Below are 19,922 nucleotides of genomic sequence, written 5' to 3' on the forward strand. Positions count from 1 at the left end.
CACTTTCAGCTCCTGTATCAGTTACTATGACTCGTGTGAGGCCAGACCCCTACCTCCTTGCTGTGTTCGAGGGGCAAAATGTGTTTGGCCTCTGCACAGCCTAACGTGGGTCCCCAAAATGGAGAAGTCAAGGAGGAATGTTGGAGGCAAGTTTAAGGGTCAAAAAAATTATTGGAGGTAGCCAAAGGAAATGTTGGGGAAAAAAAGAAGATAATCAGAAATCCAGGAAAATGGGTCTCTGAGGTAGCAGTCTTAGCTAAGGAGGGTAGGAGAGAGCAGTGAAAAGTCCCGTCTGTTTTAACAACTTGATTATTGAGTGGTCCTTGGGGTGAACACAAATCTCCTGCTTCTCTACCTCAGGGGAAATGATTATTAGACTTACATCCAAAAAGACAAAAAAGGTGTGAGGGACAGGCTCTCCGATGAGATAAATATATACAGCACAAACACCAGAAAATATCTCCCCAGCAGAGAAGCCAAAAATAGCATTTTGTTCCCCACTGGTACCACCCAAATTGCTCACTGCACCTAGCAACTCACTGAAGAGAGAATAAAAAAAAGCACTCTTTTATTTTATTACTCTGCATAGGTGTGTTGCCTTTGAAATAGTTCTGCTAAGCTTTCTACTTAATAGGAAACTGCTTACATTATCATTTGCAGCTAAACTTGCGTGCATATGTGTCTCATTTGTAGGAAAGTACTCAGAATAGTGCTTCTTTAACCCAAGGATGATTTTCACTCTAGACATCACATGTTAATATGAACTCACTTTTGCACTCTCCCCTAAAATTCACACATCACCCGGCAGTTCTGGGTGCTGGGATCAGAAATTAATCCGGAAAGTCAGGGAACTTAGAAAATACACTTGGCATGTCTTTGATTAATAGTCTTAATTTGACCTAACATGCAATTTCCAATTTGAATAAGAAAGAAATACTAGCTCATTGACCTCAAAGTTAAGCAGCAAAAACAAGTAAGCATGCCGGGAGGAAAAAGAATGTAGGAATTGTGTGATTTTGTTGAACGTCTCTTAGTTTACTCTGTTTCACCATCTTTTTTATTGTGATAGAACATGCAAAACGTAAAACTTACCATTTTGACTGTTTAAATGAACACGTCAGTGGCATTGACCACATTCACAATGTCGTGCAACCATCACCACTATTTGTCTCCAGGACGTTTTTCATCTTCCCAAAGTAAAACTCCAAACCCGCTCTCCCCTCCCCTGGGCCCCTTGACAGCCACCATTCTACTTTCTTTATCAATTTGACTATTCTAGTGGAATCTTACAGTATTTGTCCTATTGTGACTGGCTTATTTCATGTAGGCTAATATTGTCAGGGTTCATCCATGTTGCAGCATGTGTCCGAATTTTCTCCTTTTTAAGGTCGAATAATATTCCATTGTATGTGTAAACCATGTTTTGTTTATCTGTTCATTTGTTGATGGGTACTTTGGTCACTTCCACCTTTTGGCTGTTATGAACAAGGCTGCTATGCGCACAGGTATACAAATATCTGTTTGAGCCCTTGCTTTCAAGTTCTTTTGGGTATATGCCCACAGTGGGATTGCTGGATTGTATGGTAGTTCTTTCTCCACATTTTTTTATGCTTGATCTTAGCCAAAAGGCCGAGAAGCAATTCTTTTTCTACATTTTTGGAGGAAACACCGTATCGTTTTCCAAAATGGTTTCCAGAATTTTATATTCCTACCAGCAGAGCACAAGGATTCCAATCTCTTCACATCCTCACCGATACTTATTATTTATATATATGTGTGTGTGTGTATATATACATATATACATACACATTTGTAGATTATATATTATATGTATATGTATTATATCTATATTACATGTAATTTATATATTATATATATACATACACATATATACCATTTTTAATGGGTGTGAAGTGTTATTATCTTTAAAAAAGTAGATGTATTATTGACTAATTTCTGATACAGACTGAATCGATTTACAAATCTTGATTTTACTAACAGAATGTTTTATTCTTTCCGGGAGGGTTTCTTTTCAGTATTATTTCCCAGCAGACCTGTCACCCTCACTTATGGTCACGTAGGCACTAAAGGACAGAGCCAGAACGCAAAGCTAAATAAGCCTGACTCTATCACACAGATCACTTGAAACAGAATCTTATAGTATAAGAGACGTACACGAAAGGAGTCGTTCATATCACTGAAGGCTTACTGGGTACCAGACACACAACCCTGTTTTTACACGGAAGCGGACTGAGGTTCGGAGAGTTTGGTTCAACACTCAATATTATCCAGTTGTGAGTGGCTGGATCAGGATTTGGCCTGAGGTCTTCATATACTCAGGTCAGAGTTACCACTATGGCATACACTTAAACTTGACTTTCACAAGATGCATGTATGAAAAACTGCTGGGAAGCCATCCTACTTGTAGGACTGGTAAAAATGTGCTAAGAGTGTTTGTTGGAAGAACTGGCGTTTGAACAGATCCCCGGAGGATGGGAAGGAGCTCAGGTAGATGGTGCTGGTGGGAAGGGGATTCTAGACAGAGGGAAAACGTGAACCTCTAATCTAGAACCAGGTCTCACATGGCATTTCATAGCTCTCGCACCTTCGTGATCATGTATCTGTCTCCAAACTAGTAACTCAACCAGCAGGCGGCTTGAGTCACTTCATGTTCTGGCTTTGTGTGCGTCTTCCTGCCCATCCAGATTGCAATTTGGTATTTGCCATAGTCTCTGCATTAGCAGGCAGCTATGCCTTCAGCTTCCTTTCATGTGCAGGGAATTCTACTCCAGCTCCTAATAGTTTCACGAAACTAGATCTGACTTGTAGGGATCAACTTCAGTTTCTGCTTCCCTAAAGAAGCCAAACACCACGCCTATTCTGTTCATAACTCAAAAACACAGCAGGCAGTGGCCTCAGCCCCTCTCACCGCCTCCTGTGTATGTTTTTGTTTTGCCTCATTTTGTTTTTGTTTGGTTCCTGATGTCTGTTTTTTTTCTCCTCTTTTTATTTGTGTCTCACCGTTCTGTGGTTGGAACATCAGGAATGCTTCAAAGTGTGACGGCACAGATCCTTCTTGACTACAAGTCCTTGAATAATGTCGTGAGGTGTCATAAATCAGCTAGGCTGAGGGCAAGATGGAATGGAGCGAAGGGAAATGACCTAATATCTATTCCTGCCTCCAGCAGAAGCACACAGAGCACCCTCCGAAGGGACTATGCAAACTTGAGGTTATTCAAGGAGACACTTGTAATAAAAGGAATGCAGTACCCACAGCTGGGTCACAGCAGTAGGGGTCTTAGCTTCGAACTGTACTGAAGGCCTTAGCGTCGTTTGAACGGTCCATTCAAACCCTAAATGACAATGAGTTAGGGATAAAAGAAGTTCTAGGATCCACCTCAGTGGCCTGTAAGCCCACTTAAGAGAGCACTTCTAACACAAAAGGAAAGAGAGAGCCAGGTAAGGTAAGTAAAGAGACATTGCACCTTGGGTCAGGTGTGTGCGTGTGAGATTTCATCTCCTAAGAATAGATATGAAATATTCACCTTTCCTTCTCCTGCCAGTAAAGAAACCAAATGTAGGTGGACACATGATGGGAGGTTCCAGCACTTCTAGCTGAGAAGTACTGGGAAACACCAGGGCTGACATCAGGTCCTTTTAACTCTGGCATTTTACAATCTAACTATATATATATATATATATATATATATATATATAGTCTATTTAATTGTATTTGCCTCTTCTGCTCATAGCCAATATCACAGCGTGGCTGGCTATCATGTACTTGAAGTGCTTATTACAACCAAATGGAAATCAGTACCGTTTAGGTACCACATAATAAGGTATGCTGCTTAGTACCAGTACTCTGGAGTAATGTCTGTAAACATTAAAGGTGAGTTTTCGTGTCCATGCATTTAAATGGCTTTTTGTTGTTCAGGACCTTCTGAAGACAATACAGAAGGATTAACTGAGAAGAGCTAACCTGTTAATATCAAACTATAGAAAAGTTAATAGATAGGTGAACTAGCAACTCCTATTTAACAAAATAAAAGTAATGTTCAGCTAAGACTTCAATGTGATTGTCATGGTAAATGAAGATTAGTAGGGACTTGGAGATAAATGTAAGCCATGAGAAGAAGTGCTAACAAATATTCACAATTTTGGGGTCATTTTTAATTAGTTAATCTTTCTATCCAAGTATTCCAAAAATATTTATTGAAGGTCTACTACGTGGAAGGCATTGTTCTTGGCCCATGTTCCACACCCTAATAAAGCTGATTCAAGCCATCTTGGAGCATCTTTTGCTGGTTATGTGTTATCCCTTGCTAATTGCATGTTAAACCACACCAAACCACCTTAACCTATTCATTTGTATCTGAGATGACAACAGATCCCCAGAGAATTTGTTCTGAGAAAGAATGAATCTTACTATTGCTAAGAGACCATCTAGTAAAGTCCAGGGACTTTATGGGATGCTTTTTTTTTTTTTTATAGCTTTTCCACTTTGGCAATAAATGCTATCTTTCCAAAAATGTATACTGTAAAACGTTGCCTTCTTTCAAATATGCTGGGAAATGTGGGAACCATTCTTTGGATTTGGGTAGGATTAGAATAATTTTCAGACTGGATGCTACTTGAGAGAGCGTCCTATTTCTTACCTCAATTAATTACTTAGAATTCCAATACTCAGCGGCTTCTTCTTTTATCACCCTGGCTAATGTGGGTCATGGTCCACAACTCAAATGCTTATAGGATTAGCCAAATAAGAAACATGAATGAAACAAGCTGGGTGCATGGCAATAAGGAGTGATGAGGATGTGGACGTGTGGAAAGTGCACACTCTACCTGATGGAAGAGGATGCCCATCACTCAGGTGCCAACTGGATATCCCCATACTGGAAATCTGCTTTTATTGCAACCAGCTCCTCTAAGTTGTAAGCAAAGACAGATCCTGGAATGTTACATAGATTTGCCAATAAAGAATATAATAAAAGATTGAAGAATCACCTGACCAGAGGGAAATTTGCATGTTCCTCAGTTTCCATTTTGTGATCTCTCCTATACTCTGAAAGCTGACTAAAATGATTCACATTCTACCTTACTGGGTTGAGCTCTTTTAAATTTTTTTTTTTTAACATTTTTTATTTTATTTTTGAGACAGGGAGAGACAGAGCATGAATAGGGGAGGGGCAGAGAGAGAGGGAGACACAGAATCTGAAACAGGCTCCAGGCTCTGAGCTGTCAGCACAGAGCCCGACGCAGGGCTCGAACTCACAGACCACGAGATCATGACCTGAGCCGAAGTCGGACGCCCAACCGACTGAGCCACCCAGGCACCCCTTGAGCTCTTTTAAAGTGTAATGTCTAGATATGGTCATATTGTACAATGTGAAATATTATTTCATTTTATAGTTATAGGCACAACCAGTTTTATAATCAATTCTAAAAATAAAAAGACTGACTACACTTTAGTAATTTCTAGCTGTGTCTTACACATGCAAAAGGAAGAACTGATATTATAATGCCATTTTCTTTCCATCAATCATGACACAATTTCTAGGAGAATCACCTTTGACGATTTTAACAAGTTTATCAGAATTCTTTAACCAAATTAGGAAAGGTTCTGGGTGAAACATTCCTGAAAACTCCTTATAAGATAAGTAATCAAATCATCAGTGAAGGAACTTAATGCATGAAAAGTAAGAGAACTCAGAAGGGTTGGATACAGTTCTTCAAAACTATAATTAATCTCTGCTTTCTCTGCTATCTCCAGTCTTTAAAGTCACTGCTTATTTCCCGTGATCTTGAGCAATGCTGCCACATAATAAGGTGCTCAATTATATTTCTTGAGTGAATAAATGAATGAAAGCGATGAAAGGAAATTTAGAGTCAGCAAATAATGATGATGGTCATAAAGTAAACCCCACTGAAGAAGACAGAAACACAGTCACAGGCATGTATAGAAAGAGGGCTCCTTGTGCCCCTGGGACAAATGTATAAAGATGTGCTGGCAACAGGCAGGTTCATCCTGGCTGGGAGGCTGTCATAGAAGTGAGCTCCAAAGTGAGTAATCTGGAACAATGGGACAACATTGAGAAAAGGGTAAATGTTTTGGAAATTTAAAGGAAGGATTGGGTTACAGATGTATTTTAGACCTGGGACAAAGGTGCCATGATTAGAAGTGTGGTAAATACAAAATCAACTGATAGGATGTTAGGGCTGGGTGTGTAACAGCTGTTGGACGATAAGACTTTCCAAGTCATTACTCCATCCTCTACCCCCTCATCCCCTGCCAGTTGCTATATTTACCATTTACAGTGATGGTTGATGTGGATTTCATGACACAGTAGAACTCAGCATCTTAGTTAATTAATCACGTTAAGCTCATATACTGGTAAAGTAAAATATCTCTTGGCTAAAAATATTTGCTTTGTGAAAAAGAGGCAATTGAAGGCCATTGAATCCAATCATAGTTTCGAATCAATTGAATTACTCCATGACTTGATACATCAACATGGGGACTTTGTAATGAGCTATGGGGGAGAAACAATTACAGTTGCCAACTTATCATCTCAATATCAATGGTGCAATAAAAAATGAACCCTGTGTTATCAGCTGGTTTCCTTGTGAGCAGAATAACAAGTTAAACATGAGTATGATTGTAAGGTAGAATGGGAGACAGTATTAGATAAGAGTAAATAAAGGGACTGCTTGGCTTTATTAATTATTGGATATTGTTCATTCCCCTTCACAAAGACGGCATAATCATCCTCTCTCGCTCTGGATCTCCACCATCTAGATTCTATTTTTATATCTAGATAGCTATCTAAAGTTTAAGGAGTCTTAATTCTTCACTGTATTATGTATCATATTTAATTCTCACTGCAACCCTATAAGGCCTGTATTTTAATGAATGTTTATGAATTGAATTCTCGAGTAAATAAAATGATTACTTTATTATTTTATTGAATACTAATTAGGTTATTGAAATGGTGGTTATGACATTTCAAGACGTAGAAATATTGATATTTTTTCAATTAACCATATCTTGAATTTATATAGATTTTTGTTAAAAACACACATAAGTTTCAAAATATGTTAAAAGTACAACATGGCACATGAAATAACAGTAACGTATAATTTAGACATAGATTAAAATAGACAAGTAGTTATCCTCCTAAGAACTTTTCAGGAAAAGTTTTGCAAGTTTAATATCTAAACATAGGGGTTGTTCCTCAGAGGTATCTACTTTCAGTAATTTTTCTTTTCAAAGATTAAAAAGAAGAAGATTAAATTGTGGCTGCTTCATTTATTTTAAATTTGGAGCTTTATATAAAATGCATTGGAGTATTTTCCATTAGACTATTATGGTTTTACAAATGTGCACACACGAGCTATTGTATGGTCCAGTCATGGTAATTAGGTGATTGTATGACCAGGACATTTGGTTCCTACACTTTACGGTAATTAAATGATTAAATGGCATGAAGGAGAATCATTTTGTTTGTGAGAATGCTGTACGCCCATTAGATATTTCTTCAAATTTCAAAGCTGAGAAACTTGATCCCTAAATCTTTGGTTATTTTAATCGCCTGAAACCTTTTCACCATGAATTGTTTAACGTAATAGATGATGGGGTATGATGATAATACCTTGAAAGTGCCAGTAATCTTCAGGCTCACCTCAGCCAGCATTCAAGATAGAGAGGAGAAAAAAAAAAGTGAAATCGTGGGTACATTCACCACTTGGCTTTCATACTACAAGCCAAATCTAATTGTGTACTCCTTACCCTATTACTGGGCAATATGAATGGCATATGTGTAAAATATGCCTACAATTAAATGATTTTCCACAGTCCTGTGTGTGCTTTGGTGTCTGTCAATGTATATAATTGAGTTTACACTGAAGTAGACGGGATCTGGGTAGTTTTATACGAGTCCTGGAGTATCACAGGAAAAATAATTCAACTAGGAAAGCAAACGTGTTAGTATCTTACCTTTTAAAATTGACGAACCATGTGTTAGTTTTTCTTTATGTCCTCAAATATCAGATTGTGAGTAAGAGTTCTGAAAACAGGCATCAATCCCATTTGTATTTAAAAATTAAATAAACAAATTAGTTGAAAAGTGCAACACAAAAAATGTTTTCAGCAATTTAGGCTCTTGTCGGTGAAGGCAAGCATGAAGGGAACAGCAAAATCTTATTGATAAAAAATGTCTTTGATTTTCATTTTTGCAGCATAATAATGTGGTGTTTTGATTGTATAAAGGGTATTTTATACATTTTGTATCTAAAACAGGAATGACTAGCTCTAACACGAAAATAGCTTTAACAGTGCCTTAATAATTGAAAAAGAAGTTAAGAAGACCCTTGTAAATTTATCCTTAATCATAAACCGTGTGAAAATTATAGAATTTGAAAGTCTATTTTTGGCAGGTTCTTTTTTTATGTGTATGTTACAGATTAAAAACATCTAATTTGCATATAAAAATCTAGGTAGCGTGTCTTGTGGTAATAGAAGTACTTAGAATGCTGAATTAGCCCCTTTGCTATGTATGGAGAACTGCTATAATAGATTCTGAGTTAAACTGTATGTCTAGGCTAAGGTCCTGAATGGGCTAATGTCCATTAACAATCAACAAATTAGTGAATTGCCTTTATTGAAATTTCTTTTCTCAAACTAATGGTTTGTTTAACTGATGGCTGATGTGACCATTAGGAGCTATTAGCATGTTAAGAGGGTATTAAATAAAGCCAACAGTTGGCCTTTGAAACAAAAGGATAAACACAGCACAATTTATTATTTTGCTAGGCTAAGCAAACATGGTTTCGGTGCATTACTGCCTTCTAACAATGCCAGTAGTCATCTGTTGAATAAATATTCTATTGGACTAAGAACAAAAGAATCAGCAAATCTATGATCTACTGAACTTCTAATTGTTGATGCGTTTTAGCTGATTTGTGGACTTCAGCTGAGTTATATATATATGTGTGTATGTGTGTGTGTGTGTGTAGACTCATCTAAAATTTCATATTGTGTTGGATTTTTTTCTATCAAATGTCATTATTTGGGATAAGGAAAATGCAGATTATAACCAGATGTGGGTGAAATTGTCTTAAATTGAAACTAGTTTCAAATATATAAAAATTCTAGATGGGTAATAAAAAAATTATTTTTCTGTAATTGACCTTTAAAATCATTTGTTTTCTTGGCATGGAAAGCAGATGTTTACTTTTGTGGTCGTGTATTTACTTTCATATTAGGTGACTGATTTAATACTTAGAAGGGCAAAATGTCATAGGCAGATCCTGTACAAGAGGTAATCAATCCCCTGTAGTATTTCAAAAGGTCTTTCTGAGTAATTTTTTTTTTCCTGGGTGTTCAAATGACTATATGGACTTCTAAAAAAAGAAGGTCCACAAACTATTTTTGTAGTAGATACCTCTAATCACAGAATTAGCTTATATCAAAGTTTAAGTCACATAGAAATCAATAAATAGATTTTATTAAAACTGGGATGAGAATGGAAAATAAACATGAAAGAAATCTTATCCCTAGGATGACCATATTTTTCGTGATTTTCCTTAATCATAAACCATGTGTGTATAAAGTAACAAAAAACCTGGGAAGAAAAGTGACATTCTGAAGTCGAAACATTTTACTATGTTCTACAAATCTCTATTAAAAAGTAGATAACCTAAAAATTAATTATTGGAAAATGATTTCTCTGATATCCAAATAAAAATTCAGGTTGTGTTATATCTTACCAATTAAAAAAAAAATCATCTCGTGGCAAGGTGATTCCTGCAATAAACACTTTTCACTCATCTGCAGTCTGTCATTGCCTTTGTAGAATATCACACAGAAACCAGAAGCCTAATATTGGAGGAAAAGAAAGTTGTCAGAGCTCTGAAATCAAGGGTATTCTGTGGTGGTGGCAGATAAGTTTGGAAGAAAATATCAGATCGATTATGAAGGAGCTATGTGCTTGGACAAGAAGTTTGGGGTGATGAATGGTTTCGGGCAGCAAAGTAGCAGTCAAATTTATGTTTATGAAATACCTCTGAAAGCAAGTCCAGATGAATATAAAATGATGTCTTAGGAATATGAAGCTTTTAGAGCAATTCAAACAGGAAATAATGAAAGGCCAGATCTATAAGCAGTAATAGACAAGATGGAGAAGGAATAGAGTCAACTTTTTGATAATTTTGATAATTCGCTTTGATAATTTCCTTTCCTTTCCTTCCATTATCTTCAGAGATTTTTTTTTTTCTTTTTGCCCCATTTCAATTGAGTGTTGTTAAAATAAACTTCATTGAAAGTTTGACCAGGTATGTGGTGGTTGGGGGTATAACGGGTATGAGGAGGGGAGCAGATATACCTTCTAATGGCAGGAGCGACAGACTTGATGGGAAAACTCTCCTGTGAACACCCAAGAGTCTGACCGTTGACCTTCATCTAAGTAATTAATAAAGGTGTGAAAAAGGAACAGGCATGACATCCTTAAGGAATTTGATATATCAGTGCTTACCACACCTTTTCCACTGTAGGATGACACAGGCATTGCTCAGAAGAAGCCTCTTTTACACCCCAAATGAGCTAAATCCTTTCCTCTGTCTTCTCCATTTTGGAGACATTTGCCAAGCAGCCCGGGACTAGAAATTTAACAAAGATGATATGCTTTGCATCTATATTACGTCCAGTCCCCTTTGGACAATCAGGCTAATTATAACTATTGATTCCTCAATTCTATTACTCTGTTAGAGAAAAAAAAATAGATTAGGCAGACATGCTTTTCTCTGTACTTTTTTTCAATCCTTCATTTTCTTTTGGGTGCTTATAAATTGATTTTTGCAAGGTGTTTAATACATACTATGCACAATTATAAAGTTCCCAAAAGTTGTTCCTCTCTTCTTTCACTTTGAAATAATGCATGGTTGCCTACAGAACATCTTGCCGTGACATAAAGATAAGTGAAATTTCTCATTTTCCCTCTTTGCTTTCTCTCTGTTTCTCTATTCACCCCACCCCAAATCATCGGTTTTCCATGCTGGCAGATTTCTTCCAGGTCTCTCTGGGTTACCCAGGAGACTCCTCAGAGCATGCTGCAGTTTTCTTTTAAAAGGCCTGTCTCTTCCCTTGTGGGGGACAGCTGAAACAGGATGGTATCAGCTGGCTGACAGAGTACAAAGGGAAGCCTCCCAATGCTTTCTTCTGATGATCTGGGTGAATACCTGCCTGCAGAAGCGATAAACTAGTGACATACCTCTCTGAATCTGGGTCCCTTCCTTAGGTCATTTCTCCATACTCAAGCATCTGGGAGTTTAATTCCCAGGAGATAAGAAATTGCAAATTGCAAACACATCTAATTAGCAGTGAACTGGTCATGTATAGAATTGACATTGAATTTGACACTGAACAATCAACATAGGCTGCTACAAGACCTCAGTTTAGAACTTCATAGCTTTCTACGCATTGTAGGGAGGACAAAAATGGGCTACAGCTAATCAAATGAATGTAATAAATCCGTGGGTTTAAACCAGGTCCACGTTTATTTGGGGATCAAATTGTTCTTTCTCTTCTTTTTATTGGAGTTTGAACATTCTTAGATATAACCTGAAGGTAATACAGCAAAGAAATAGAATTTTATGAGAAAGTACCCTCAAGAATGGGAAAAATATCTAGAAGCAATGGGTAAAACTAGTTGTGGCCAGCAAACACCTTAGTCGCCAGACACATGTACCAGTTAAATTCTAACTGGATCACTGAGGCGCCTGGGTGGCTCAGTTGGTTAAGCATCTGACTTCAGCTCAGGTCATGATCTCACACTCTGTGAGTTCACGCCCCGCATCGGGCTCTGTGCTGACAGCTCACAGCCTGGAACCTGCTTCAGATTCTGTGTCTCCCTCTCTCTCTGCCCCTTCCCTGCTCATGCTCTGTCTCTCTGTCTCAAAAATAAATAAAAACATTAAAAAAAATTTTTTTTAATTCTAACTGGATCAGAACCGTCTTAGATCAGGGCAAGGGAAGTCCCTGATCTGGGCCCTATGTTTCAGAGAGCCCTGTAGGTCACAAACACAGAAATTCATTGAAGGTGAAGCCCATAAGCCATCTGTTGGTTGGGATCTGCACTTGTGACCTGTAACCCTAAACATCTGCTCTTGTGACTAATATAATTTAGGCCCCAAGGAAATGGATATTTCTCCTACATCTCCTGCCCCATGACCTTGAAATGAAAGGTGACTGCATGTCAATGCCATGGAGGTTTGTGGCATGTACAACTGCTGACATCGAATGCAAACGATGTCTTATTCGAGGGGACAAATCTCAAATGTGAGGCCCAGTGAGTTCTAACACACTGAACAATACCTATGTAATTAGTTCCCTCCAATCATTAGCACTGCCGAGAGGAACTGCTATCCTAACTTCTAAAACTGTAACTGTTGCTATCTACTACTTTATGTAAATGGAATCACGTACAGGACTGTTTTGTTCAATATTTTGAAATCCATTTATGTTGCTGCTGCTAGTTTGCAACCTCAAGGGCTTTCCTCATGTAATCTGAAACTGGTCCCCCGGAACACACAGTGCAGGGAGTGACTGAAGAAAGAGGCAGACCATCCCAGATTGAAAGGTGGCAGGCAAGGGAACTTACATATATCTTGGGTGGCTGCAAGACAAGTAGTTTCTGCATTTATCAGCCATCTCTTCAAAGCTGACCTACTGGTTTTAACTGGGTTGAGTCATGTATACCATCCAGATGGTCTCAACAACACATCACTCTTTCAAGGCTGTATCCACAGGGCAGCTTCTGGGAGTAGGGAAGGCAAGGGCACATTCCAAGAACAGGGCAGGGGATGAGAAGCTGCCACTTACCTGGGTTTATCTCACCGGTCAATCAGCAATCAATGACCTCCCCCAACAGATGCATATAGTTAGAATGTGTTCATTGCTATACAGTATTTTATGGCATGAAAACACCAAAATATATTTATCCTGTTTATTGTAGATGGACATTTGTGTTGTTTCCAGTTTGGAAACAACTGCTATGCATATTCATGTTCATGTCTATTAGTAAATCTATATGCTTATTTCTTTTGGGTACATATCGACGAGTGGAATTGCTGAGCAATAGGTATGCATAGGTTTTGTTTCAGTTTTCCAAAGTGGTTGTATTAATTTTTTACCCCCTGCCCCCAAGCACTGTATAGGAGGTGCTGTTATCCTTCGTCCTTGCTAACTCCTGCTATTTTCTGCTATTTTCATTACAATCATTCTTGTAGGGGTATACTAGTATCACCTTATGGTTTTAATTTAATCTTAAATAAAAACCTAAATAATCCTAAATCCTAAATAATCCACAACCCCCCACCCCAGAACTAAGAAATGAACTTAGTAAGGTTGCAGGATACAAGATTAATAAACAAAAGTTCATTTTTCTATATAGACTAGAAGTGAATGATCCAAAATAAAAGTTAAAAACTACCATTTATAATAGCATCCACAAATACAAAATACTTCTAAGTAAATCTGACACAAGATGTAAAGGACATATATATTTTAAAATCAACTTCTTATTTCTCTCTCTCTCTCTCTCTCTCTCTCTCTCTCTCACACACACACACACACACACACAGACCCCTTAATAAAATTTTAACCTACATTGACTTAAATCTATCGATTTGAGGGGAATTGCCATTGCAATATTGATTTTTATTTCTGTGAAAATGGTGTAGCTCTTCACCTATTTCAGTATTCTTTAATTTCCCTGTTATATTTTCCCTCTCTCATTGAAGGGTTTCTATAGATATTTAATTAGATTTATTCCTAGTACTTGATTTTTAAATTTTTTTTCAACGTTTTTTATTTATTTTTGGGACAGAGAGAGACAGAGCATGAACGGGGGAGGGTCAGAGAGAGAGGGAGACACAGAATCTGAAACAGGCTCCAGGCTCTGAGCTGCCAGCCCAGAGCCTGACGCGGGGCTCGAACTCACGGACCGCGAGATCATGACCTGGCTGAAGTCGGACGCTTAACCGACTGCGCCACCCAGGCGCCCCTTTAGTATTTGATTTTTAGAACAGCTTTATTGAGAAATAATGGTATATAATAAATAGGACATAGTCAAAGTGAATGATTGAATGACTTCGGCACTTGTGTAAATCCACTCAACCATCACCGCAACCAAGGTAATGAACATATCCATCGCAATTAAAAGTTTCCTTGAATCTCTTGGAATCCTTTTCTCCTGATGTTCCCTGCTCTTCTCTACCACTTAATCTGCAAAACTGATCTGCTTTCTGTCATTATAGATTAACTTAGATATTTTAGAATTTAGATAAATAAGATAATACAGATTATGTTATTTTGCCTTGCTTTTTTCACTTAGGATAACCATTTTGAGATTCCTCCTTGTAAGTGTATCCACATATCAATGGTGCATTCCCTTCGATTCCCCAGTAGTGGATATGGCACAATTTAACCGTTCACCTGCTGATGGACATTTGGATTGTTTCCAGTGTTTAGCTATGACAAATAAAGTTGCTGTGAACATTCATGTACAAGTCTTTGTAAGTACAAAGGCTTTCTTTTTCCTTGGTAGGGCTTGATTATACCATAGGTATGTGTTTAATATTTGAAGAAACTGCCAATCTGCTTTCCAAAGTGGTTATATTTTTTAAAATTTAAATTTAGTTAGTTAACATGCAGTACAGTATTGATTTCAGGAGTAGAAGTTAGTGATCCATCACTTACATGCAACACCCGGTGCTCATCCCAACAAGTGCCCTCTTTAATACCCATCACCCACCTCACCCATCTCCTACCCTCCTCCCTCCATCAACCTTAAGTTTATTCTCTATAGTTAAGAGTCTCTTATGGTTTGTTTCCCTCTCTTCTTTTTCTTATATTATCACTTCCAGAGTATCAGAGTCCCAGTTCCTCTACAGTGTAGTTAACATTTCATATGATCAGTCTTTTTATATCAATATAATTAGTGTATAGTGTGTCATGAAATCTCATTTTTATTTTTATTTTCATTTTTATGACTGATGATGTTATTGACTTACTTGTCATTGAACATCTTCTCGGAAAATATCTGGTCAAATGTTTTGCACATTTTCACAATCAGTTTGCTTTTTTATGATTGACTTTTGAGAGTTCTGCATATATTTTGATTTTTTTTTTATCAGCCTTATGATCTGTAAATATTTCTCTTACTCTCTGGTTTGTCTTCTCATTCTTTTAACAGTGTCTTTCAAAGAGCAGAAGTTTTTAACTTTGATAAAGTTTGCTTTGTCATTTTTTCCCTATATGGATTATACTTTTAAGGTCATTTCTAATAACCCTTTGCCTAACATAAAGATCACAAAAATTTTTGGCTATGTTTTCCTTTATAAGTTTTATAGTTTTAGACTTTATATTTAGAGCTATGATCCACCCATTTTGAGTTAATTTTGATATGTGATGTGAGATGCAAGTAAAATTTACCTTTTTGGAGATGAATATACAATATTTCATCATTTCCCAATGAACTAAGTTTGTATCTTGGCCAAAATTAGCTGTCCATATATGAGCAGGTCTGTTTCTGGACATTCTATGGTGTTTAAAAAGTCTATTTGTCTATCCTGGTGTCAATATCACGTTCTTGATTATCGTAGTTTTGTAATAAGTAAAACAAGTTTTCAAACCAGGTAGCATTTGTTTCCCAACTTTGTTCTTTTTAAAAGTTGTTTTGGCTATTTTAGGTCCTTTGCATTTCTGTATACTTTAGAAGGAACATGTCAATTTCTACCAAAGTGTCTTTTTGGATTTTGCCTGGGATACATTTGAATCTACAGATCTATTTAAGTCTATAGATCAATTCTTCACTATATTCTTTCAACCCAAGAGCATCATATATATTTCTATCTCATTTAATTTCCCTCAACAATATGTTGTTAAAGTCTTCTATATCCTTCCTGATTTTCTGTTAGTTTTCTATCAATTATTGACTGGAGAATATTGAAATCTTTGACTACAACAGTGGATTTATCTATTTTTCCTTGCAGTTCTGTCTGTTTTTGTTTCATGTATGTTAAACTCTGTTAATAGACATCAGCATTTATGAATTGTTATGTAATCCTAATGAATTTATTCTTATCATTAAGAAATGACTGTTCAAATTCTTTGCTCTAACCTACTTTGGCTGATACTAATACACCACTCCAGTTTTATTTTGGTTGGTGTTATTAAAATATATGTTGTATCATCCTTTGACTTTTGAACTATTTATATCTTTAAGTTGAATATGTGTTTCTCTTAAGAAGCATATAGTTGGATTTTACCTTTTGAGATCTTCTAACAATCTGTGACTTGAAGAAAGTATGTCTGTATTATTTATATTTAATGCAATTGTTGAGATGACCAAGTCTAAATTTATCAGCTTTCTGTTTGTTGTGTTGTTGTATCATATGTTTTTTGTTCCTTTTTTTTTCCTGTTTTGCTTCCTTCTTTTACATTGAGTATTTTTTATAATTCTATTTTATCTCATTGGTTTATTAGTGTAACCATTTATTTTCTTATTTAGTGGCTGTTTCTGAGTTTATTTACATTTCTTCCTTATGACAGACTACCTTCAAATGATATTATAACACTTCACATATATTCACATAACTCAACATATTCGCATATTGTGATGTTCTTGTGAATATTATGCTTCTATTTCTTCCTTCCTGGCTTTTGTATTATTGCTATATATTTTACTTCTGAATTTTTATAAAACTTACACTACATTATTATTATTATTTGGTTACACAGTTATATTTTAAAGATATTTAAATGATAAGAAAAGATTTGTACATTTACTCATGTGATTACCATTTCTGCTCTTCTTTTCTTTTATGTGGATCCAACTTTAATTTGGTATCAGTTTCCACCTTCTAGGAAGACTTCTTTTATCACTTTTTATGCTACAGATCTACAAATGATGAATTCTTTCATCTTTATATATCTGAAAAAAACCTTCATTTTTGCCTTTACTTTTGAAAGCAATTTTCAATAGGCGTGTGATTTTAGGTCATTTCCTTTCCTTTAGTTATTCAAAAATGATGCTTTGCTGTGTTCAAACGGATACTTTTTCAAATAAGAAACCTGTTTCCATTCTTATTTTTATTTCCTATGTAGCATGTCTTTTTCTCTGACTGCTTTTAAGATTTTATCACTGCATCCTAGCAATTTGATTGTGACATGAGTTCCTGTAGTTTTCTTTATATTTTGTGTGCTTGGAGTTTGTTGTGGTTTTTTAGATATCTAGGTTTATAGTTTTCATCAGATTGGATAATATATCAACCATTTCTGTTCAAATATCTTTCTGCCCTTCCTCTAAAACATCTACCTTATCATGTATTTTTGGAAATTCTAATCATATGTATATTTGACACCTTGAAGTTGTCAGTTTTGCCTGCCTCAAACAAGCAAATGCTCCAGAAAAATGGCTGTAGATCTGTTAACTACTTCTCCAGGATTCCTACTTTTCCAGAATTTTAGCCTCTCTAGTCTTTTTTCACTTCCACAGCTCTCTGATGACTTTAAACAGAAGCTTTTTTTATTTTATCTGACTTTTCTATTGGACTTGGTCACACACAAACTATACCATCTGGATTAGCGTTCTCCAGAGAACTTATTTTCTATTTTCTATTATCTATCTATCTATCTATCTATCTATCTATCATCTATCTATCATCATCTATCTATCTATTATCTATCTATCTATCTATCTATCTATCTATCATCTATCGATTATGAAGAATTGGCTCATGATTCTGGAGGCTGAGAAATCCTACAACCTGCAATTTCCAAGCTGGAGACCCAGGAAAGCTGGTGGTATAATCCAGTCCAAATCCAAAGGCAGAAGAGTCAATGATGTAAATTCTAGTCCAAGATCAGGAGAACTATGTCCCAGTTCAAGCCGGGAAGCAGTGAGAGAATGAATCCTCCCTTCTCTTGTTTTTTGTTCTATTTATACCTCAATGAATTGGATGATGTCCACTACATTGGGAAGGTCAATCCAGTTTAGTGAGTCTATCAATTCAAATGGTAATCTCATTTGAAAATACTCACAGACACACCCAGAAATAACGTTTAATCTAGGCATCCATGGTTTGGGCAAGTTGACACATAAAATTAACCATTACAGCATCCTACTCGGACACATAATTGAAGTAGCTTGATATTTAAAATAGTTAAATGTGGAAGCTAAAGAACATCTTGGATTATAAATATTCACATTGAAATTATATTTGTATATATGCAATTCTGTTAAAGCATTAACTAGATCTGTACAATTTACATTAGTGTTTACAGTAGAAAGCTAGTTAATAATTTTATATACGGCAAATATCATGATCTTAGTAATAGTGACTTTTGTGAAAAGTTGAAATATTTTCTAATGTTCTATGCACAAGGACAATTTATTGTGTGTCTCCAATGTGATGTTTGAATCTGATATGAAAAATTCATTATTTCTGAATATAACTATTGTTTTAAGAATTTTATTGACAACTTTGGTTGTTACTGTCTCAGCATAGTTTATTCAAGTTGAAATTAATAAAAACTCATCTAATAATTAAAATGGCTAAAAGTCGTCTAATTTGGTATTTAAGGTACATCATAATTTTATGTATATTTTGAATTTTTATAATTTTAAGATATAATATTTCAAGGTAGGAAAATAGAGCATATTTTACTTGGAGGTTTTAGTTCAATTAATAATTTATGTATATTTAATGAACATCCATTTGTACTCTCGCTCTAGGTCATGCAAATACGGTCAGTCTTAGCCATTATGCTTGTGTTAAAGACAATTTAAAATTTCTTCTTTTTTTTCTGTGTAGACTTGAAGGATTATTTTTTTTACAATTAAAACAGAACAAAATAAAATAAAATTTCTTTTTGCTTTTACCAACTCTTATTTCATACTGTCCTCTTAGATCGGTTGGGGTTCAATCCTAGAAGCAAAATCACTATGAATATTATGAAATAAGAAATTTATTGTGTAAAATAAACCTCTACCATTGTCGGAGGAGTTGGAGAATAAAGGTCTGAGAGAATCAAAGAAAAGTCCCTAATTAATATGGTGTTGATGAGTGACTGGGAACTTGAAGAAAGAAAAGCACTTCTGGGTGCTGGAGTAGAATTGGTATAAGAGTCCATGTAGGTTGTTGGTTCTTTATGACTAAGTTCTCAATGAAGACACTCTTGGCCTGGGTTGCTGATATCTAGTAGGGTCAACTGTCAGGAAAGAGAGATATACATGGAGCATTAAGTAAGAACAAACTGACATCTGCCAATCATATTTAACAATGTCATCCCTTAGAGCACAATGTCTACTTCACTTCTGCCTCCCACATAACACACCAGTTTTTCTTATGGCTGACCTTAACCCAAATTATTTAGGCAAGGGGATTCTGGGCTATTTAGTTTTGTGTTACCTAAGATGATACAGTAAAAATCTGTCACATGTCTGTGATCTTATGTGATAGGTTCAAAAATTAGAGAGGGGAATATTGAGGTGAAAACAGAATATGTGGTTTTCCTAAGAATACCATGCAAAGTGTGTTTTTTAGGACTCTTGGCTTCTGGCTTTTAGATGAGTGTGCTCAGCATCGAGCCTGCTGACGTGCTTGTTTCTTACTGTACTCTGTGTTTTCCTGTTGCATTTATTAGGCCCACATTTGGATAAAGAAGGATGCTTGTCTAGCAGAAATGTCTGAGTTCTTCCAGAAATTATGCAAGAAAACAATGCTGAAGAATTGGGGCAGCCAACTTAAATTAAGGATAACCATTTCCGGAAGAAGTGATGGTCGCCACCACTGGCATCATTAACCACATAAAGATCTTCCAGAGCTTGGTAAGCCAAGTACACAGAGGAGAAATGATGTCT

This window comes from Panthera leo, chromosome B2 (genome assembly GCF_018350215.1).
Source record: "Panthera leo isolate Ple1 chromosome B2, P.leo_Ple1_pat1.1, whole genome shotgun sequence".
Classification (NCBI taxonomy): domain Eukaryota; kingdom Metazoa; phylum Chordata; class Mammalia; order Carnivora; family Felidae; genus Panthera; species Panthera leo.